Raw genomic sequence first — 25,498 nt, forward strand, 5'->3', positions numbered from 1 at the left:
AAAAAGATTTAATTAGGCATGCTCCGATCAGCATTTTTGCAGCCGATACCATGTAGTAATTCTTTGTCACGGCATTGGCCAATACAGAGTACCGATACTTATGCAATATTGTCAAAAACAAAACTTATACAGTATGTAAAAAGGCCTAAATAAATGCAAGGTTATTCTACTATATTGCTCATCTCCAATTATTGATACCAGCACAATGATTGCAGCTGTGGACAGCTTTGCAGCAGCTCGATCACTCGACCAAACAAATCGCCATAATTTCTGGGGTATTCTATCTAATTTGCGGGTGTCACAGAGTCATTATAAATATGCAGGAGACTCGCGGAGCTCAATTGCTTACGCCGCCACAAAATATATGCCTCCTCACTTGTTGTATATATAACCTGGATGTATAACCCAGGAGCCCACATGTGTTTTCCTCTGCGTGTAAACTCTTCATGAGATCGCCGGATCAACGAGTACCGATCGAGTCATAAAATGCCATTATCGGCCGATACTGATCTCCGGCTGATCGATCGGAGCATTCTAATTTAAATGTTATAACAATATTGTATAAGGAATCTGCCTCTGCCCACATATATTTATTTAAAAATAACTACTTCCCTGAAACTATTTGGAGTTTGTAGAATTGCAGGGAAAGTAACATACTGTACTCCTAATGAGTTGTGAGTACACTAAGTTTTAATTGAATGGAATAATTAAAAACGCATGTGACTGCTTTATGCGCTAAACTATTTCATTTTGGCACCAACTTCATGCTTTCACACAAAGACAAGAGCTTGCTTGTGCACCAACATCACATTTTCTATTCATAAATCAATCCAGTCCCAATCTGGTACTTGGCTCTTCTCACCTTGTGTCCAACAGATGTCCCGTGAGTAAAGAGCGACATGCTTGTCTTTAACTTCTCAAAGTAGGCCAGCCCAGCTAGAGCTAATAGCTTTTCACTTAAGGGGCCATAGGAGCTAAAAATGCAATTATGTTCCCTGAATTCTCTCTAGGTGACAGCAGCTAAATGGCAATTTCTGTAGCCACCAGTCAATTTCTGGCCTACATATCAGCTTCCTTCTTTATCCCTAACCTGCCATTTATGGAAACACACTCTAAGAGTCTGTGTCATTTGGTTCTGGAGAAGGACACGGCAAATATAGGAGCAGCTGAACGGCAAATTATTGGACTGAGATGCTTGTTTTTGCTCTGTGGAATATTTGTACCAAAGATACTTTTCAGTAATCCAACAAACACAAAAACTGCACACATATTACGAACAGACATTTTAAGTTTACATTTACAGCAGATTCTTTCATCTAAAATGACTTACAACTGAGGATAAACGAAAGACTTCAAATAATTAGAAAGTATCAGTAAATAAATGCTAGGTTCACCCTCTGATCATATGTTAAGCAGAGAGTGTGAGACTCAAAATTACACTGTGTTTTCCAAGAAGTATGGGCTGCTTATAAGAAGGTATCTGACACAATACATATGGAGAGGAAGAGTGTGTCACTTACAGGTGGTTTGTCAAGGTCAAAAGTTATGTCATTCTTAAGGCATTTTTTTGGTATAGAAAATGTTAAATTAGCTAAGGTAAATGAGCCAATATGCAAAATCTGCAGCAGAAAGGTTCCTTTATTTCCCATATACACAAGCTGTATATGAGCAAATCCATGCAAATGTCAACCTTGCTATGAAAAAAGTAATTTTTCGCCAATATATTGAAACAGTTTCTGTGTTTTTTTGTGTAAGCAAGAATTTTACAGTGTTTTAAAAATGCTCAAAAATGTCTCTGTTAATGTTGTCAAACTATTATATTTGATTACCCAAAATCACACAAGTGGCAATTTCACATCTGTTACATACAAAACGTAGAGATAACGCATCCATAACAGATTTTTCCTTATGACTGCAAAAAATGCCAAATAAAATAAAATCAATCATGTTCGTTCTATAGTGAACCAATTCTTATGTTTTTGATAGCAGTATTTCTTTGGGGTGTGCAGAAATTCACAGAATTTCACAGAATACTTCAGAAAGTATGTTGTATACTGTAAACTCGCTAACTTTTGTGGTCACATATATAACGCATGTTTATTTTTCTCATTTAAAATATAAAAAATGTTTACAGATTGACGTTTTTCTGATCCCATAACTCTGTGGTTAGCTGTTTTGGAAAATATAAATGGATGTTTCAATATAATGTTAACCTATACTTTCTCTGTGAATTTATGTTTTGAGATTTTACTGCAAATGTCACATCTATAACGCTGGAATTGCTTGCATGTTGTACCTTATGCAAACTTTATATACAAGGGAGTTTGGCACATATCATGCTATTTCTTCAAATTTCTCTTGTGGCACTATTGTTATGAGAATACATGTATGACGATTAAAAAGCTAAAAAGTAACACACTTTCAATTACAATAACTAGAGGCCACTAGGCATCAACGTAAGTAGGCCTAACCAAGTGTAAGCGGTGCAGTTAATCGATGACAACTGAAATCTGCACTTTCACTTTCAAATAATAATAAAATTAGAGGTTCTGTTTCCTTAAACTTTTGTCATGCATTCTTTAGTTTAACATTGCATATTTACAGTTAAATCCTAAAATTTAAACATTGTAACCAAAACAGTCCTAATTATATCATATTATATTATATTATATTATATTATATTATATTATATTATATTATATTATATTATATTATATTATATTATATTATATTATATTATATTATATTATATTATATTATATTATATTATTGATTTTCTTTTTGGCTTAGTCCCTTTATTAATGGGGTTGCCACAGCAGAATGAACCACTTCCAGCTGCAACCCATCACCATGGAACATCCATACACACTCATTCAAACACATACACTCCTGACAATTTAGCTTACCCAATTCACCAATACCACGTCATTTGACTGTGGGAGAAAACAGAGCACCCGGTGGAAAACTGACGCGAACACGGGGAGAACATGCAAACTCCACACAGAAATGCCAAATGACCCAGCCGAGGCTCGAACCAGCGACCTTCTTGCTATGAGGTGATCGTGCTACCCACTGCACCCACTATTATGTTATGTTATGTTATGTTATGTTATGTTATGTTATGTTATGTTATGTTATGTTATGTTATGTTATGTTATGTTATGTTATGTTATGTTATGTTATGTTATATTATATTATATTCAAAGAACCATTTATCATTAAGTGTTATTTCTTTTCATGAAACTATTCAATATAATATAAAAACAAATATATATCTGTATTTACAATAAATCCAAATTTTTAATTAAATAGATTAAATAAGCTAAATAAAACGTTATAAATCATATACTTTGACAAATTTAGCTGTTGATGTCTGAGAATCAAAAAGATGTCACTTTATTTAAGAAAAAACAAAAACACGTTTGTTCTCACCATAAAGCCATCAGAAATTATTTTTATCCAAAATCACTGAAAAACCTGTTGAACATGTAATTTAGCATTATTATTTATCATTTAGATATGCATCCCTTAATAATATGTGATGTGGCATTAAAGAATGGAGCATCTGTGCCACTTTGCTATCTACATTTGTGATTAACACCGGTTCCTAGAATGCAACTTGGGTTAGATTGACTTGGATATCAGGGAAATTATGCTAATACCAATTTTGCGCATGGATGAGTAAAAATCTCATTTTAAGATCTGATTATTTTCAAAGAGAAAAAGCTCAGTATGGAATTAAAGTTGAATCATGAGTGACAGTAAAGTTCAGAGAGATGTTTTTTCCCTCACATTTCATCAGCTGGGACACCCTTTACTGAAGTGGATGCATTTCTTTCTCTCAGAAAATAATGCAAATGCATCAATATACTGTAAACGATGTCCTCTTCTTTCAGATAATCCTATCTCTATTTCTCACCCATACTCCTCATTAGTCTTTCTACCTGCCTCTCTCTCATCCAATTTCCTGTCTTCAACTCTGTTCATCCTCTTGTTTCATGTCTCTTTCCCACTTCTTTCATTTCAGCGTGAGTTATTACTTTGTCTTCCCCACAAGCATTTCATTTCACAGTACAGTAAACGCTAGTGGTCCTCTAGTACTCCACACATCAATCTATACCTAGACTACTCACTGTAATGCCCATACTTCAGATTTCCAGAAGCAAGATTAGAAATTAAGAGGTTTTAGAGCAGAAATGGCAACAAATACAGATTTTTTTTTTTTGTTCGTGAGATCTTATGCTGGGTTTACAAAAAATGTGAATTTAATTAAAGTAGATTACACACAGAGTCAATGCAAACAGGCACATTTCTGCCAGGTGCCGTGAATGATGTGGAATAAGAAGTCAGTTAACTTTAAATGAAATTTGATTGATACTTTAGTGATGAACAAACTTTCTGAAAGCTCTTTCTGAAAGTTCCCAGCATGAATATTTTATATATATATATATATATATATATATATATATATATATATATATATATATATATATATAAATATATATATGGCTTATAAGAAACCACAATGGCTCAGTAGTTAGCACTGTTGCCTCACAGCAAGAAGGTCGCTGGTTTGAGTTTCAACTGGGTAAGTTGGCATTTCTGTGTGGAGTTTGCATGTTGTCCCCATGTTCGCATGGGTTTCCTTCGGGTGCTCTGGTTTCCCCAACAAGTCCAAAGACATGCGCTATAGGTGAATTGAATAACCTAAATTGGCCATAGTGCATGTGTGTGAATGCATGTGTATGGATGTTTTCCAGTACTGGGTTGCAGCTGGAAGGGCATCCGCTATGTAAAACTTATGCTGAAAGAGTTGGCGGTTTATTCCGCTGTGGCAACCCCAGATAAATAAAGGGACTAAGCCAAAGAAAAAATGAATGAATGAAAGAAGAAACCAATACGAAGGCTTTAATTCACTGCCTAAACAGTAGGGGTGTAATGATAGCTACACAAAAAAACCTACCTTCATCTTTTTGGCATGCACTTGCATATTAATGCACATTTTAACAGAGACTCACTTGCTTGTCTTTCTGAAAAGTGTGTTTTTATCAATCCAATCACAGGTGGATAATGCTAAATGTAAATGTAATTGGGGACTAAACATGAACACGTCACACACTAAATGCATTCAAAAAGCCCCAAAAGACTTGCTACACTCCGCCCACCAACCTAGCACATGCTCATTATGGTAAGTTTTCTGAAAAAGCTTGAAGGTGCAAGAAACCTTGGAGTACCTTTTAAAAAAATTTAACAGATTTGTGTGTGTTAAGCATCAGTTGAGTCAACATTAGCTCCTGACCACTTTAATTGTGGGGAAAACTGCATAATTTTGAGCTTTTGTCAGCTAATTTTATCTTAGGGTGGGATCAAAATCGGTGACCTAGCACTCGTCTGCCTGTCCAGAGATGACGTGTTGGTTTCTCACTATTATTCGTAGAGCAGTTTTCTTATCCTACACTCTCAGAAATAAAGGTACGCGAGCTGTCACTGGGGTGATACCTTTTCAAAGGGTACACATTTGTACTTAAAGGGTCCATATTGGTACCTCAAAAGTATATATAAGAACCCACAAGTTTTCAGAGAAACACTTTTGTACTTTTAAGATACTAATATGTAGCTTTAAGGTATTAGTATAGACCTTTTAGGCACAAATTTGTACCTTTTGAAAAGGTACCACCACCCCAGTGACAGCTCGTGTACATTTTTTTCTGAGAGTGTACTGTGCCAAGCTGTAATACCGTGTCCACGCATGACATGCAGTAGAGAGCAATTCATCAAGGGTTGTATGTGTTTGTCTATATGATCCACTGGGTTTGATGCATGTTTTTGCCCGTGATGCTGGCTGATACAGCAAAGCTGTTGGTTTGCAGCAAAACATTTTTGTTGGGAGAGCTGTGTGAGATTTGGAGAATGGCAGACTTTATCTTTTATCAGTTGAGTTTGTTACCATTCAGACACATCACCTATCCGTGCAATTGTGTTCGCCTATTTTTAAAATCCTCCGGATTACCGACAAGGCTAATGGTTGAAATAGATAGGGAAAGAGACCTGGGGATTGAGGAGGAGTGAAGTCCTCTTTATTTATAGTGTTTATACAAACACTCTATAGTTATATCATTTTTTAATGATATAACAAATTGTGGTTATGTATATATGAAATTACAAATAACAAATGTAGCAGGGTAATAAATGACTTACTGTTAATTTCTTTGCATTTTAACTTTGTAAACTCCTCATGGTTTGTGTCTCTTTTTGTGAGCCAACTGACAGTTGTTTGCTCCTCTCTTTTTTCCCTGCTCTGCCGGCCATGCCCACTCCTCCCTTTGCTCGCAGAGCTCCACGCCCATCATGAAGCATTTTTTTTTTAATTCTGAGGTTGACTTTAACTGAAAGAGGGGGGTTTCATGACCCTTTAATAAACCAAAGTATCTATACTGCTTTGGATAAAAACACAACAATTATAATCAGAATTGTAGCTGTTGTCCACATCCTCATTCTCATGTTCTCAGAAGTGGGTCTATTTTATGCCCGCACTTTACTTGCATGGCCCCTCATTAGACTATAAGAAGCACACAGTATCATAAAATCTCTTTTCAGGTCGAGTGTGTGAATTTCTGGGTGACCTCATTGCAGACTGATTGAGGAGATGAAAGAGGTGGAGAGAGAGACACTGTGATGCTAGCCAAGACTTTGCTAGCTAGAGGCTAATCATGTATCATTCAAAGAACTCTGTTTGGAGCCACTGACCACATCTTCCCTTAGCGATGAGTGAGCAAACGGCATTGAATCTTGAGAGTAACGGAAAGATAAGAGTGGTTTAGACATGCTATGTCTGTTTTAAATCTTTCTATTTCAATGAGCCAATTTGTGTTAGCATTTTTGCACGTCCAGTTTTTCTTCTTATTTTAGCCTTTCACATTTGATTCTATAGCATAAAATACATCAGTAATAGCTTGATTTTTAAAAGCTTGTGTTTGTGTTGCAAACAGTGGTTGCTAGCAAGTGGCTTATTGAGACTCCAGAAGCTGTTAGTGACATTAAATATTACACCAAACAAACTTACCTATTCTCTAGTCAACTTGCACAGCCTTAGGAAAATTAACTATGGATTTACTAAAGATAATTGAATAACCAACACAATCTCACTGCAATTCATAACTTTTTGATTTAGTGGCTAATTCGTATCAATTTGTTTGATATAATTCATACTATTCAGTGCGATTTGCTCATCACCCAATGATGGTTGGGTTTAGGGGTGGGGTTGGGTGCCACGCCTCCTTTTTAAAATCGTACATTTTCGTTTGACTGAAATCGTACAAATTAGAATTAGCCACTAAACTGACAAAACATAAAATAGTTAAGTTGTCTCGTGAGATCAGGCTGGAATAACATGGTCATTGTATCATTGTATGGTATCAACAGTAGTAACAAATTACAAATACTCAAAATCCTGTATCAGGAATTGTAATTTACTAAGTAGTTTTCAAAATGCGTACTTTTACTTTCCCTTGACTCCACTACTTTCCTTCAACCTGCAGTCACTACTTTATGTTTCTTGACTATGAAGATTGGCTAAAGTAAACAAATCAGTCCTGTGTTTCCCATCCAATCATAGCACTCATAGAAAGTATATTGCACCATACTGAACCTCAAGACATGGGCGCTTCATAAATGCAGCAAACCATTTGAAAGAAATAAAAGTGTCCAAGAAGATGTCCAAAATCTTTACACACAATGACCCAAAGACTGTTTAGACTGCATGTCAATGATGAGAAGATGGCGAATATTTACTGTATGATGACTGAAATCACTAAATGGCCTTAAAAAAATCACTAAATGCACTACAGAATGTTACAATTACACATCCCTGCATGTAAATTGCATGTAAACGCATCAGCTTTTCACAGTATAATACTCAATACTCACTACTCTTGAGTACTTTTAAAAGGGCCATTTACTCATACTTTAAGTAATATTTACAGATACTTTTACTCTACTTACAGTACGGTTTGGGGCAAGTAATGGTACTTTTACATGAGTATAATTTTTCAGTACTCTTTCCACCACAACAAAGGTTTTGTAATAGTAAGTCTAAGCATAGGTTTTGTTATGATTTGGTTAAAAATTTTAATTATTCAAGTATTTGTTTAACTAAATCTAATCCATCAATATCAACTTTAATAAAACAAAACAATAAAGAAAATACATTCAATGATGTAAAATTATGGTGAATGTTCAAAAGTGCAGCCTTTCTGTTTGTAACACCTTTAACAATTTCAACTTTTAGAAGAAAATGCTTTGAATTAGTCAAAAAAGCTTTGTGATGGTGATGTTGAAGTCATGCTATTATTGTGGTTTTTTATACCGTGTACACTCTCAGAATAAAAGGATGTGCCACTTAGATACTAATATGTATGTATTTTATGTATTTCATGCAACAATATGCGATTTAGCGATTCTACAGATTATCATAATGAACAAAACAATCATAACAATCATAAACCATGCTGGTCACACAGCATATTTGCTGCAAATCTGAAAATTATTTTGGGTCATTGTTGAGGGAAACCATAATAATACAAACACTCAGGTTGGCCTTGAAAAATACATCTGAATTTACAGCAGTCCTCAACAGCAAATTAGCCCATATTGGGAATTAAAGCCCACATTTTCAAAGCACCTCTAACAGAGGAAAAACTGGATTGCTTTCTGATGCTGCCAAACATCTGTTGCCATTTGGTTTGCAATGCTTAATCAAAGCAGTGGTTTAGGCCTAGACTTAAATGAATTCTATCCATTTATGCAGGAAACTGAGCTGGCTCAGTGTCAATGAGCCATTTAATCACCTAACTCAAGTAATAAATGCAAAAAGCAGGATGTTTTCAATGTGTCAGGTCATACCTGGTGATCTCCTCCTTTAGAGCAGCAGGATCTGGTGGGTAGAACTTTACACGCAGACACATGGTGAAAGGAGGTTGTGCTGTATGGAGAAAATTAACCAAATTAAAATATCAAATTAAAGTCACATGGTATTTCCATAATCAAATAAGTATAAACAAGAGGCTGAATGAGATTATTTAAATTATTTTAATATGTTGTAATAATCTATTGTCTTTAATCCAATATGCATGTATATATTTTTTGAATTAGCAACCAATTTTTTCCCAGCTACTGCTTGATTTGAATTCATGGTAGAAGTAGTTACTCAATTGAGGGACTTTTACATCAAACTGTTGTATAAATGCAATGTCACATAAAGGTATTTTCTAAAGATTAATCCAAAGTAACTGTTTTTTTTTAACTATAGTTAAATATTTTTACTGAGAATGTACTCTAATTTTCTTAGTTTTTATCTATCTTTTGTATATTTCTAAATCTAAAAAAACTATTGCATTTTTCAAGCTTTTGAGTAGCAAGTGCAATTAAATTAGCATTTTTTTTTTTACTTTCAAAGAGGAAAGCAGAACATACAGTACCAGTTTTAAAAAGTACAAAATCTTATCTTACAAAGTTTTGCTTAAAACAAATGTAGAGTATCTTGCTTAGGTATGAAAACAACCAATTTCTTAAACATTACTGAAATCTGAACACCATGTACCGGATTTACATGTACCGGATATAAGTTTTGCTTCAGATAATTGTAGAGTATCGTTCTTAAAGATGAAACATGCTTAAGAAAATGATTTGTTTCTGCACTGTGCACTTTGTGTGAGATCGGGACTATAGGAATTATTTTTATCCAGCGATGAAGATAAAACATTAACAGCCTGAATCTGAAACTACCCAACTTTTTTGAGCATGTTGAGCTTTTAAAGCAGACAATGGCATACAGTACTGAAACATTATCATATGTTAAGCTGGACCCTTATACAATTAGCATCGTTTTTATCATTTTAATGAAGACTTGATGAGTTACTTCACCTCAAAATTAAAGTTTTCTTGTTATTTACTGACCTTCGTGTTATTTCAAAGCTGTTAGACCTTTCAAACACAAATGATGATCAAATCTGAGAGATTTCTGTGCCTCTGTTCACTAAAAATTTTGATCAATTCGCAATGATAAAAAATTAATAAATAAATAAATCCACATAAATCAAGACATTTACTGTAATTAAAATCTTCTAAAGAGTACGACTCATTTTTAAAATATAATTTGATTACTTGTGTTACCCTTTTTAAAGTGGTCATGAACTGTAGGTTTTACAACACATAACTTTCTGTTATTGTAAAAATATCTTATATTAAAGCCAATCAGCCAATATGACAGTTTGTGCACATCACATCTGCAGTTAATAAACAATGAAAGAGGCAAATGCGTCTACACAGATAATGATATATCCGGTTCAATTCCAGGTTGTGGAAAACCTTTTTTTCTTCCTTTCCTTTCTTCTTATCCTTACATTAAGGAGTAACAGCTTTTTTTTTTACTAACTATATATATATGTCTCTTATTACAGATCATTTGATATGTATTTAGTATTTATGTATCTGACATCAGTCTTTTTATGAAGAGCGTAGGCTGTTGGTTGCCAAAAAGTAACAGATTTTTTTACTAACTATTTATTGTCTCTTATTACAGATCGTTTGACATGTATTTAGTATTTATGTATCTGACATCAGTCTTTCTATGAAGGGTGTAGGCCAGGGGTGTCCAAGCTCAGTCCTGGAGGGCCGGTGTCCTGCAAAGTTTAGTTCCAACCCCATCAGACACACCTGGGCTAGCTAATCAAGCTCTATTAGGCTTTATAGAAACCTTCATGCAGGTGTGTTTGAGGCAAGTTGGAGCTAAAATCTGCAGGGACACCGGCCCTCCAGGACTGAGTTTGGACACCCCTGGTGTAGGCTGTTGGTTGCCAGACAGGTTTCTTGACGAACTTTAGAATTTTTTTTAAATATGTAAAATTGTTAGCCAATCATACAGGCGTTTGACAATCCGTTACGGCTATACAAACTGACAAGGGGGTCAAAACGACAGAAAATAGACGATTATTTTATTTAAAAAATATGAATTTTGATGTAAATTCTTAGAGAGAGCCATGTTAACATTAATGTCATACTCGAAAGCATTTGAGTGTATGGTTATAACTAGCCTAGAGAACCATCTGCTGTTAAAAACTAAGCTCAGAATCGATTGAAGAGACTATAGCGATGCATTTTAAAAATCTCACAATCGATGCAGAATCAATTTCTCAAAAAAGATTCTCCATGGCTCAAGTTTATATGTACACTCAAGCTAAAATGTATGATTCATCTTATGAAGTGATTTTTCTCCTCATAAATTTTGTATTAATGTGCACAGTTAACATTGCTCTCTCTCTCTCTCATTTTAAAACATTTTGAACAGTGAACATTTTGGCTGAAATGAATGTCAATGCATAGATTGGAGTCTCTCAGATCTGAAGAAGAGCACGTTTTTATGTGTTAAAAATGATATGTGTGGGATTAAAAGATGTCAGAATAATCATGTGGGGTGAAGTGACCCTTTAAGTATGCGATTCACATCACATATCTTCACAGGACAGGCTATTAAACACATGCAAAGGTCAGCACTTCAACAAATGGCAGCTCCTTTTAGAGATCACAGCAGTTGTTAATGTACGATAGCCATGAATCCCATTAGCATGCTTCATTACAGTCACCACAGTGATGTTGCTCCTAATTGCTCCATTATGTCGACTAGCGCACTATAAATAAGATTTGACGGATGATACTTACATTTCATCTGCTTAGAAATTGACTTGGTGAACTCCAGCCAGTGCTAAAACAACAGAAGAAAGGATTTTAATTCCACACACACACACACTTATATAGACAAATCACATGCACACACATATATTATAAGTATATTTCATCTAACACATAATTACACAGGAGCAGGTGGTCAGTGTGGGAAGATGTACAGAGATTTTATATCAGTGTGAGTTGAGATGGGGGCAGGGTAGATAGATTAATCATTTCATCTCATTTCTCTCTTCTCCGGAGCGAAACATTAGCACATCTTCGACGTCATGCTGAGATTCTATCAGTGCTATTGTGTGCAGCTCCAGATAAGCCAAATCAGTCAAACCAAGCCATCGGTTTTTGAGAAAGAAAGTATATTTGGGTCTTAGTGTTAGTAGGCTAATAATAGTCTAGAAATAGCATGAGGCTGGATTCGATTTCAGATTATAGCGATCTGAAAGCTTTTTGGACAATATTTTTGGCCTGTCACGTTATCGTTCTTCAGGATTGTCTGCAAATCAACAGCATATTTTGCCAACTAAGAATAGTCTAAAGGGAAACTGTGTTGAGTGTAGTGTTGTCCTTGTGTGTCATCTGCAGTAGACTAGCATCAGCTTGATGTCCTCATTATTATTTATGTCACTCAATGCAAAAGGCTCCCAAAGGGGTCAGTGAAAAAGACAGACATGAAGAAACTCTGAAATATGTGTATGCAAAGCCTGTGTTCTGTCAAGTTGCATTCAGAACAGATCTCTAATTGTCAAAATAAACATTATGTACTTGCAGGGAGCTACACACATTTTGAATAGAAGTTTAGTTTAGGTTTTAACTTTTTTAATTAACATTTAATTTAATGAACAAAAAATTATATCAAAGTTACTTCCTTGTCAACTCAAGGTCTCCAGCTCAGATTTGCAATTTTGTTCATATTTATTTGTCCATCATGATGTGTAGTATTTTGGATTTTGCTGAGGCAATCCATTAAATATATTAATCTGCTTTGTCTGAAATTGTTTGTTTTTTCAGTTGCATTATTATGTTATTTATTATTATTATTATTATTATATTATTATTAGAGCTTAGAAAATGTGTAAAATGTTATTGTCATGATCCAGCCCTTTCATCCCTGTCACTCCTGTCTGTGTTTAATGTCCCTTTGTTTGTTTTGTGTATTAGCACATGGTTGTCTCTTTTGTTGAGTTGGCCATGTGCTCCCCTTGTCCTGCCTCCTTGTTTTCCTATGCCTCGCCCCCTTATTTAGTCCTTGTTTGTCTAATTATGTTCACCTGTTCCTCGTGCTCTCTACTCCCTCAATATTGTGTTAATTTCCCCCTTATCCTTGCCAGTTCGTCAAACAATCTTTTTGTTTGCTTGACTAGCTAGTCTTGTTACTGCTTGATATGAGTGTTTTATATAGTCTAGTTTTGTTTCTTTTGTCTAGTCTTATTCGCGGTCACACCTTCCCTTTTCTCCCCATAGACTTCCATTCATACACACGCAAATGCGTCAGACCGGAAACGCAAGCGAGTGAGGCAAGTTTCACAGTTCGCTGCTTTGGAAAGTTCAAGCTTGGTGAAATCTGACCTTTGAAATCGCATTTTGTGACTGCATGAGACCAATCTAGATCAAACATGACCTCTCTGGACAGAAATTTTAAATATGGACCTATTGCTCGCTTTTTAAAATGTCTAATCCATACCTGCCAACATTCCAACCCAGGCTCATCCTGAAACGTATAGTCCCGTGGACGTTTTCTGTAGACTTATGTAGCCGGAGGTATGTATGGCTGCATTTAATTTTTAAGCGAACGCTGCATGGCGGTATGACACTGTTTCTTTTAGCACTTACCGGCTTTGCCGCCGCAACCAGTTTGTCCGGTTAGCTCTTCCTGTACGTCGGCAGATTTGAGATGCAGAGAGGAGCTGACCCATGACGACGACGAACGGATTCGAGTCCAGGGAAGAGCGGTTCCAGAAATCAGGTAAGACAAAAACAGAATCCAAGAAATAAAGTGAACACGTTCATAACAGGGTGAGAACGTGGTAAAACCCGAAAACGTGGTAAAAATCAGACAAGGCTTTTCTTTTCTGGACGGCTTTTGTAAATGTTGGTTAGGTTTAATGAAGTAAGCGGGCGGGTGGGTCAATCGGTAAAATTGGTTGGGTTCAGGGAAGGAGGAGGGTGGGTCAGCCGGCCGATGGCTGGTCCCCCATTCAATCATTCAGCCAGTCGGACAGACAGACGGTTGTTCGACAGCAGCCTCTGGTGGGTTTACGCGAGAACATCACGGGGCGCGACGGCACTCGCATGAGACATTAGAGAAGCGAAAAAAGCGCACAAATCGGCTCTCGTGGATTCGCGAAAACCAAAAACTGCAAAAATACGTACCTCTCGGGAGTATTTGCGGCCTACAGAAACATCACGGGACTACGTTTTCAAGAATGAGCCTGGGTTGCAACATTCAACATTATACTAATCTTTTTTGATGTTTATATCAATTAATTACCCTTTTGATTTTGATTTATTTATTTTTTCTCAGCAAGGTTGCTGCCATTTTTGTGATCCTCAGTCCCAGTCTAGTCCTAGTCTTTTGTTAGTTCTTATTTTAGTTCCTTTTGCTGTGTTTCTGTTTTAGTTCTAGACTACAGCTTATTTCTTTGGCCTTTTGTTTTAAGTTTAGAAGATTATTTAGTCTATTATTGTTTCCTTTTATTTCTCAAGCTACGTTTTTCCCTATCTTATATATTTCTTGTTTTTACTTTGTTCTAGTTTGCTTTTGCTTGCTTTTCTTTAGATTTTCTTGTCCCCCCCAGCTGTTCTAGTCCTGTTGTGTTGCTTGTCATTTGCCTCCTCTCTCTGCTGGTTGTGGATCCCCTTGGCGTGATGTTCCATCCGTTTGCCACCCCTGTCCCAAACCCGAGGTTCTGCTAGCTACTTACTGACTGCTTGGCCTGAAGTTTGGAATGTTCCCTGTTCCACCCAGAATCTCCCATCTGTATCATCCTGAAGTCCCGAGTCTCCATCCCTCACCCGCCTGTTCTCCTGCCGCCACCCTGCACTATTGTGTGGACTGTCCTTCTGCATTGCCTTGTGTCCCTCCTGTAAATAAACCTTGTTCTCCTGTCTATTCTGTGTTTGGGTCCTCCTTGCCAACCCCGACAGTAATGATCTTATTATAAATGATTAGTTAACCATTAAATTTTGTTAATATATAAAGATCTTATTTGAATATTTGAGGAAGAGTTGTTACTGTTAATAAGGCAAACTAAAGCTATTATTTATTTAGAATATTTTAATTTATAAATTCATGTCATGGAAGCGAGCACATTTGTGCATTGGTAAAAAAAAAAGAATAAAGATAAGGAAATTAACAACAAAGTTTAAAAAATATAAAACAGGGCTCCTTAAGTTTAGCCTATTCCTAAACTGCCCACCTCTATAATTGTCTGGCATATTCAATATATTCACAGACTGACCAAAGAGCAACTGCATAAAGTACGCAAATTTACGCAAATGAACTGCATGAATTTCAATATAAGTGTTGGATTATATATTGGATTTAGAATCATAAAAGAAAGTGGCCCAAATCAGAATTGAAAATATCAGAATCTGTGCAGTTTGTGCTGTTGAGACGGTCATAAAAAATCAATAAATACAACCTAATAAAAAATAGACTTCTATAAAACTTTAGTCCCAAAATCTCTGCGCTGAAACATTTTAGACAATTCAAGACGACATATAAATTCAAATTTTACAAACACCCCAAATCTTATAATCACATTTCTCAGCAATTATGAATGCCGGACAAATTATCAATTATTTAAGACACACTTCTGCATACTCCCTAAAATGCACAATTTCATGACTTCTGACACTTGTACCACAGTTAAAAGTAAAGTTTTTAATGATTGCTTCAATCTGTCTGTCTTAATGCTTATGTGAGGTGGAAAAGTAATGGAACACTCCGCAGCACAAAAAACAGTACAGTGCTAAAGCATGTAAACTACTTAAAATACTGCAGCATTCCATTACGTTGCACATATTTTTAAACAATATGAATTAATTTAAAGAATATTTCAAATATTTTCTATTTTCAATCATGAAAGATTAATAACCTTAGAGTACCCCTCATACCGTTTATTTCCAAACTGCCATGATACAGTATGGCACATGAATCGGTTTCTGAAAAAACTGAGCATGTTTTTAAAATGCTACTTACTTCACTCTTTTGCAAAAATGTGACCAAACACACGTTTTTATAAGCCTAGTTGAAATTAGAGGGATAATTAATTCGTTACTCACACTTTAGTGGTTCTAAACTTTTAAGTATGTCTTACTTCTGTTGAACAACAAACAAGATATTCTGAAAAATGGAAAAAAAGCTGCCACTGACAAAATATACTATATAAATCAACTATCAAATAAATTATTCAGCATTATTCAACATCTATTCTTTTATTTTCTACACTCAAACAGGTTTGGAACAAGTGAAGGATGAGAAAATAATGGCAAAATTTGTATTAAGATTTTATTTATACTGTAGGAGGTTTAAATTAAGTGGCCTTAACTAATATATAATTACACTGAAATAATAATTTGTTACAAAGTACTTATTGAGTAAACACTTGTTTTAGAATTGTACTCATGATTGATTAAATACCTGAATGTAATTGCATCTGTAATTATTTATGTAATTACATTTTTAATTACACTTTTGATAATTGCATACACCTTAACCCACCCTCAAACATAGCATACACCAAATCTGACTCTACCCTACCTGTATCCCACCTCAAGAGCACCAGAAGTGTTCTGCAATACATTATGAACACAGTAAGTACATTGTATTTATTTTTTAAAGCAAGTACATAGTAGTTAAGACCACTTCATTTGAAGTGGGACGAAGAATTTCCACTTTTTGGATGTAGAGATGGATTATCTGTTTAATATGCTCAACCCCTTTGTGGCTGCATGATTATATGCTCTTTCTTTATAAGAGATGATCACACTGAAATGCCGTTTGGTTTCTAGTGCAAGCTAGATAATGTCATGTTTTTTCAGACATAAATCAGTAGTGTAGCAGTACTGAGATGTGTGAAATTAAATTGAAACTGAAAATTAGGCTATGCAAAACTTTGGGCTCTTTTGTGTGGATTTCAAAACCTGTAGTGACTTAATGCTTAATAGTGATTGATTACAAGACAAAATTGGTTTGATTGACTCAGTGAACCTTAACAATCCTAACACAGATGCAACCAATCATAAAAATGATATTTAAGACAGCTGATTGCCAGCTGTGCTTCTCCTTATTGTGAACCTGAAAGTATCAACATGGGAAACTCAAGAGAACTTCCTAATGACCCTAAAACTAAGATAATTCACCAACATAAATCAGGAGAAGGATGCAAAAAGCTATCACAAAGGTTTAAAGTCACTATCTCCACAGTCAGAAATATAGTAAGAAAATGGAAGGCCACAGGAACAGTTCTTGTGAAGGAAAGATGTGTTACACCAAGAAAAATATCTGAAAGGCAAAGGCGAAGAATGGTTAAAATGGTCACAGACAAACAACCGACCACCTCCAAAGAGCTCCAGGAACCTCTTGCTGCTGATAATGTCATTGTAGATTATTCCACAGTTCAGCGCATTCTTCACAAAGAACAGCTCAATGGAAGGTGATGCAGAAAAGCCTTTTCTGTGTTCTGCCAACAAGAAGAGTAGTTTGAGGTATGCAAAGGCTTATTTGAACAAGCCTGAATCATTTTGGAAAAATATTCTGTGGACCATGGGTGCTTTGCATGGTGGAAAAAGAACACAGTATTCCAGGGGAAGAACCTGCTCCCTACTGTAAAATATGGTGGAGAGTCCATCATGCTGTGGGGATGTGTGGTAAGCACAGGTACTTAGAAACCTTGTCAGAGTTGAAGATTGCATGAATTCCACCCATTATTAGCAGATTCTGAAGAATAATGTTCAGAAATCAGTCAAGAGGCAAAAGTTACTCTAGGGTTGGATGTTTCAGCAGGACAATGACCAAAAGCACAGCTACAGATCTACTGAGGAATTCATGCTCAGACATGAAACAATGTTCTAGAATGGCCATCCCAGTACCCAGACTTGAACATCATCGAAAATCTATGGGCTGATTTGAAAAGGGCCGTTCACACTCGGCACCCATCAAACCTGACTGAACTGGAGAAATTCTGTAAGGAAGAATGGCCCAAAATGCCTTCAGCAAGACTTCAGGGATTTGTCATTGTCTACAGGCTGTTATTTCAGCAAAAGGTGGCTGTACAAAAGATTGATGGCATAATTCTGTTCAAATTTTTGCACCTGTCTGTTTTTAATTGACTGACTTAAAATGCATCACATCTGTTGATTAAATAAATGTTATGTCAGAAGTGAAATGCGGCCTTTACCCTAGGGTATAAATATATCTAAATGAATTTGCTGATTTGAAAGGCTAGCAGGTTACGGCTTGCAATTATGAAAATTATCAGGGGTGGCCAAACGTTTGCATAAGACTGTATTTGTAACAAACTAGACACAATTTTTATTTTAAAGTGTGCTGTCCCTTTAAATAAACAACAGCAAAAAAATATCTGAAGCACATAAGGGCATGAAGGCCTGCCCATACATGATTTACAGTGTTCAAAGCTGTCCTTCTAGAAGGTTCATTCCATCAATCATCAGCTCTGTCGTCTTCTGTGTCACTCTCTGATTACTCCAGAATAACCCTGAGAGTCAGTTTGACCAGTGCAGGATCAATACAAACACAACCAACCCAGAACACACACATGAATTCATCACTTATTAGGCATCACAACCAATACGTTCTAGGAAATGAAATCCACTTTGAGTAACTTGACAGATGCAGTTTTAATAATAAATAAAGAAACAGTGGACATGAATGCAGAGATGATGAATTTCTGCACAGCATTACTGTTGACCTTGGACTGTTCCACACAAGCCACATGGTGGGACACTCACCCGTTGCTTATCCGGATCGACATATCTAATGCCAAAATAGTCCTTCTCCAGCAGGTTTAGATGGTGGCAGATGAGGTCGAACAAATACTGGCCTTTGGCATCCCTCTGAAAGACAAAAACAACACATGATCAATACGGGAGGGATTTATTTTTTTGTCTGGGTTTGTAGTTTACATTTAGACCAAAGAAAAATGTGGATGAACTGAAGGAAATCAGCCAAGCAGTAGTTAAGTGAATTGCAAGCTGAGGTGAAAAGCAGAGAATTTTAAAAGTGTCCCATTATACTTCTTGCACTTCAGTTCTTTAGTGCGTAATGAGCATGAAAAACATTTACAAAGTTAAGCACTGTTTCTGAACTCCCTCAAATGCCTTAACTGTAATCCTGAATTTGCTTATGAGAACATATACAGTTAGGTCCATAAATATTTAGACATCGACACAATTGTAACATTTTTGGCTTTATACACCAACACAATGGATTTATGAAGAGTACAGTACGGAGAAGGAAAGGAACTGCTCATGCATGGTGGTAGTAGTAACATGGCGTGGGCATGTATGGCTGTCAATTGAACTGGCTCTCTTGTATTTATTGATGATGTGACTGCTGACAAAAGCAGCAGGATGAATTCTAAAGTGTTTCGGGCAATATTATTATATGCTCATATTAAGTCTAATACTTCAGAACTCATTGGACGGCGCTTCACAGAGCAGATGGAGAATGACCTAAAGCATTCTGCATAAGCAATCAAAGAGGTTTTGAAGGGAAAGAAGTGGAATGTTATGCAATGGCCAAGTCAATCACCTGACCTTAATTCGATTGAGTATGCATTTCACTTGCTGAAGACAAAACTGAACGAAAAAAGGCTCCAATAACAAGTAGGAACTAAAGACTTGCTGCTGTAGAGGCCTGGCAGAGCACCACCAGGGATAAAACCCAGCATCTGGTGATGTCTATGCGTTCCAGACTTTAGGCTGTAATTAACTGCAAAGGATTTGCAACCAAGTATTAAAAAGTGAAAGTTTGATTTCTGATTATTATTCAGTCCAATTACATTTGGGCCCTTAACAAGTAGGAGGCACATATGCAAACTGCTGTAATTCCTACAGCGTTCACCTAATTTGGATGTAAATACTGTAGTTTAAAACACATCTTTTCATTTCAAATCCATTGTGTAGGTGTATAGAGCCCAAAAATATTTATGGTCCTAACTGTATATCACAATATCCCAAATTTAATGATCTTGCAAAGAAAAAAAAATGTTTTTGGCTTTAAAATAGTACTGTCTGTATTTTCTTAACGGACTCAGTGAAGAATAAGGTCCTGGCTTTGTTGAATTATCAAATTACAAGCTTTGACCCAAATCACTGCTTTGAATTCAGGCAAAATTTTTCAGCTGAAACACTAGAGGCAGTAAAAACTCACTGAATCACTCACTCACTCACTTTCCTTCAGCGTAGTCCCTGATTTATCATGGGTCTACCATATGTTTTATGCAACGAATGCCCTTCCAGACACAACTCAGTACCGAGAGTTTGCTAACTCATGAACCCTCAGTACTGGGAACACCCATACATTCTCCCATTCACACACACACACACACACACACACGCACGCACGCACGCACGCACGCACGCACGCACGCACGCACGCACGCACACACGCACACACACACACACACACAAACTGAAAAACTGTCCCCTTAAATGACATTCATTCATTGTCTTTTCGGCTTAGTCCCTTTATTAATCAGAAGTCACCACAGCGGAATGAACCGCCAACCTATCCAGCATATGTTTACGCAGCCAGCCACAACTCAACACTGGGAAACACCCATACATTATTGCATTCACACACATACACTATAGCTAATTTAGCTTACTCAATTCACTGGAGCACCCGGAGGAAACCCACACGAAGACATGGAGAACACTTTAAATGAACAGTAAAACTCAATATACAGATTCTTTGTAGGAGAGAAGAAGAAAAATGATTAGAGCATTAAAAAAATTCTAATCATTCAATGGCAGGATTTTTTAAATACCAAGAACAACAGAAGGGGATGTTTTACTCTACAAATAAACATTATCTGGCCAATTAAATAACTAAATAAACAATTAAATAATTAAATAAACAATCACAAATGGCCATTTAAGCCAGAGAGACTGCCCAGATAAATGCACAGGAAGAAGAGAGAGTCGAGAAAAATCAATAGTTTACCAACAGAACATGGCGAAAACACAATTTGCTCCCACTAACCCACTATTTAATGATTTTTTTACACTTAATTGGTCATTTGCAATGGCACATAAATTCAGCAATGTTTTCATAATCTCAGATATTTCTACCCTACTGTATTAGTCTAAGCTGCAGTTTTGAGCTCAAAACAAACACAAACCGCTCCTCATCGCTTCAGCAGTTTCAGGCAAAATGAGTTTTGAGAAAAAAATGTAATTCCAAAAAAATAACCTAAAGTCATTTTTCTCTCTCAGCCCACCTGTAATATCACACTCATTTGCATTTGGAGTCCATTTTCCCCCCAAAACAAACAATATCAGAGCCTTTTACATTTGCTTTTTTTTTCAGGGATTCTATGCAATATTTTTCAGGGGTTTGAAGTGCAAATAAATGCAATTCAACCTCAGCCATGAGTCTTCAGGCATGAATGATTTATTCAACTTATTGAAAAAACTTTGAGTGTCAAATCCACCCCCGAAAACTCATACTATCATGTTAAACTTTTAGATATACAGAAAATACACTCAGAGGTCAAATATTATGCTAAGAGAGAAATCACTGTATGTAAATTACTGTATTTCTTTATTTACTGAATTTCAGTTGCTTTGTTTTACACAAATAATAACTTATGGATTATTATGTTGTTTGTTTTATTCAGGAAAAGAGTGTTTAAAAGCATTACGGTACGAGAAATTATAACGGTTGTAGGTTTAACAAAGGTGAATTGAAGTTAATTATTTAAATGACAAAGAATTTACAGTGAAGTTTTATATTTGATCTTTACAATTGGCATTTCAATTTCTGGGCAGCACAGTGGCTCAGTGGTTATCACTATTTCCTCAAAGCAAGAAGGTCACTGGTTCAAGTTCCGGCTAGGCCAATTGGTTTTTCTTTGTGGAGTTTGCATGTTCTCCCGGTGTTCTCCCTCTGGGTGCTTCGGTTTCCCCACAGTCCAAAGACATGTACTAAAGGTGAATTGAATAAACTAAAGTGGCCGTCGTGTATGAATGTGTGTGTGAATGAGTGTGTATGGTTGTTTACCAGTACTGGGTTGTGGATGGAAGGGCATCTGCTGCGTAAAACGTATACTGGAATAGGTGGTGGTTCATTCAGTTGTGGTGACCCCTGATAATCAGGGACAAAGGCGAAGAAAAATGAATGTATTTCAATATCTGTAGCTGAATACTGTAAGACTCCTCAGAAAACCATAAAGCACTCTTTACACAAATGTGTCTTTGCTCTATTGTATGTATCTATGCTTGTAATTTGTCTATTACATTTTATGTTGATGTACAGAATAATCCCAATCAATCTAAATTAACTAATTATTTCCAATTAGAGCAATTCAAACTCTAATTTTCATAACATAATATATTGCACAATACTATGCTATCACCTAAAAGCACAGTGCATGATTTGTAAACTAATACATTTAAATGTTTGAAGCATATTGGTGCTGACCTATCACACTATCCCAGTCAAGCTACTATTACAATAAAAGGGGGAAATGCTATTTTTTAGCATTATGTATTTTTTATATTATATTTATATTATTTATATTTATGTATATTTATGCTATATTAGATCATGTATCCACTGTATCTCGATATGAATAACTCTTCCAATGTAGTAAACTTGCTTGGTAGCTGACCTGATACAGCACAACATATTCAGTATTTAGCTGCATGCACATTTCAAATGAATTAACTGCTGTAGCCATCTACAGAAGCTGAATCTTTTTTAATTCATGTTATTTCAATTTGAAACGTGTTTTGTTTTCCCTAAGATGTCAGGCATATAGAGGTCACGTCTCTATATTGCGCATTAATGTCAATACTGTAAAACATGCAGAAAGCATTTTTTTTTCCTTTTCAAAAATGTCACATATACATTTCACATCAGAGTGCATTGAAATTAACAGTTAGATGTGCCAAAAAGTTTTTCAGTTAAACAAAGAGAAAACTAAAGTCATTGCATTTGGGAACAGATGAGTTTCTCAAGGTGAAAGCGTACCTTGGCTCTAAGGCATACCTGTCAACCCTTCCATTTTTCCTGGGATTCTCCGGTATTTTACAGTTCTATCCCGCTATCATCCCGTAAAGGTAATTTCCCGTATTTCTCCCGTATTTTAGTCTTTCTCTGAACGGTGGCAAATAAACAGTAAAGAGCCGAGCCTCCCAATACGCAAACCCATACCGCCAAACCACCAGGGTCCGCACCTTGCTCTTAAATGCAAGTCTGTTCTGTGCTTTCGCTTTGTTTAGGCTTGAAAACACTTTGAAATAAATACAAAAAAGGCACGATTCCTCAAAACAGTCATGTAGTGGTGCATGACTGTCAGCTGACGTGCTCCATAGTGACAAATAGATGCTGTTTCCCAAACGGATTCTGTACACACGATTTGAAGTGGAGCAAGAGTTTGGGTTTTGGGTGCATGTTTATACAGGTGCAGTTTATACAGGTTACGAACGTGCTTTTCACTCAGATATTTAGGATTAAATAAATTAGAAATTCCAAGATTTCAGCCAAAGCATGGTGAATCCGCCTTCAGCTACTACGGCCCCCGCTGCTGGAATCAGCTTCCAGAAATGATCAGATGTGCTCCAACATTAGGCACATTCAAATCAAGACTGAAAACACATCTGTTCAGCTGTGCCTTTACTGAATGAGCACTGTGCTACGTCCCACAGATCGCACGGTTATGTCTTTCATTTTCTTTTTCATTCTTTTATAACCTGTTTAACACATTTTATTCTGTTTTAATCATTTTTAATTCATTAATCATTTTTATTTTCTTGTTTCTTTTATTCTTGTTTATCTGAAGCACTTTGAATTACCATTGTGTATGAAATGTGCTATATAAATAAACTTGCCTTGCCTAATGTTTACATGCTACCTTATAATCTTTCAGAAATGAGCTCACTTAGCCCAAGTGTTATGGTATCAGATCCAAATGGTGGTGTAGATCTTAAAGTTCATCTCAAAGTATAAATTCTCATCATTTACTCATGCTGAACATCTGTTGAACACAAAACAATATATTCTGAAGAAGATTGTGAAAAAAATCATAGCTCATTCATAGTAGGAACAAAAATTATATAGAAGTCAATGGTTGCTGATGTCCAACATTCTTCAGTATGGAAGTGAGTCCACTGAAGCACTGCAGAAACAACGAGTGGAGTGTTTTTGTTTTTTGGTGTGATCAATGAAAGCATGCATTTTAGACTCAGTGCTGAGTGCTCTGCATTTTTCAAAAGCTTTTAATTGAAGAAGCGCTTGAAGCTTGAGCGCTTTTATAACAGTGCTCGCATTTCTGTAGCGAAAAAATGCTTCGGTGGAACGCATGCCCTAAATCTTCCTGTGTGTTCAAAACAGAAGAAAGAATCTCTAACATGTTTGGAACAAGTGGAGAATGAGCAAATGATGACAGAAGTATCATTATTGGGTGAACTATCTTTTCGAGTTGGTTTAAAACAACAACAACAACAACAACAACAACAACAACAACAAAAGGATTTATTCTGATGGAGAATTGATGCATAAACCCAGAAAGAACTGATGTGAGTGGTCACTCCGGCAAGCAGAATGTATGCTTTACTGAAACTCTCAATCATAAAACCTCAGGAAAGCTTTTAATGATGCTCACATAATGAGGTCGGCCAGCAGACAAGCAACATATTCGACCCAAATCAAGCATTTTAGAGACCCTTGTGTCAAGTATGAAAAGGGAAAACGTAAGGTCAAAAACAAACTGCAGCATTTTCGCCTGCTATTAAAGCCATTTCTAGTCCATAAATGCTTTTAGAGAAGAGGCGTTTCTGACATATTAAAGCATTTGAACTTACTAATGTTAGTGTGTAGCTCAAGGAGAAAAAGGCCAGGAGAAGGGCAGAAGTGCTGGCTTATGCTAGTTTGTTTACATTAGGAAGTCGTTTTTAGTGTTTGAGAAGCAGCAACAGACACGAGAAAGTCATTCAGCATCGATGCCTAACCAGACTGACCATCTGGCTGTGCAAAGAGAGACACTTAAAGTGCCAGTTTACAATTAAAAAATATAAATTCTGTCACCAATTACTAACCCCTAAGTAGTTGCAAATACAAAATAAGATTTTTGAACAATGTTTATCCATATAGGGTATAAAATAATATGGAAATCTATTTTAAGATTCTTCAAAAATTTTTTAACTCAAACAAGTTGAGAGGGGCAAGTATATTATAACAGAACTAACATTTCCTAAACATGAATTAGGCAAACTGCTCCCTTAAGAGTGTGTTTCATACACAAACTGTACATTTACATGGAAAACACACAGTGAGGAGTGTGATACCATATTCAACATCTCACAAAAAAACACTAAATAAAGAAGAAAAAAAAGATGAAAAATAAAATTCCAATTTTAATCTCTTTGTCTCTGTGTTAAAATTATCACGATATTCAGCAGATGAAAAACTCGTGTTTCTATTTGGGGGGTAAACAGCAGATGGAGGGCAGTGGAGCAATGAGCGCATTGTGTCTGGATGATGGCAGATAGAACATTCTGTGGGAGTTTA

The 25,498-nt window shown here is 36.1% G+C and overlaps 1 protein-coding gene across 1 annotated transcript in view; it reads right to left on the reverse strand.

The window, feature by feature from the left end:
* The window catches only part of LOC130245949 (FERM domain-containing protein 5), a 238,060-nt gene that overhangs the window by 44,356 nt on the left and 168,206 nt on the right, over positions 1–25,498 (reverse strand). The gene's annotated exons all lie outside the window — the stretch shown is intronic.

This window comes from Danio aesculapii, chromosome 18, assembly GCF_903798145.1.
Source record: "Danio aesculapii chromosome 18, fDanAes4.1, whole genome shotgun sequence".
Taxonomy (NCBI): domain Eukaryota; kingdom Metazoa; phylum Chordata; class Actinopteri; order Cypriniformes; family Danionidae; genus Danio; species Danio aesculapii.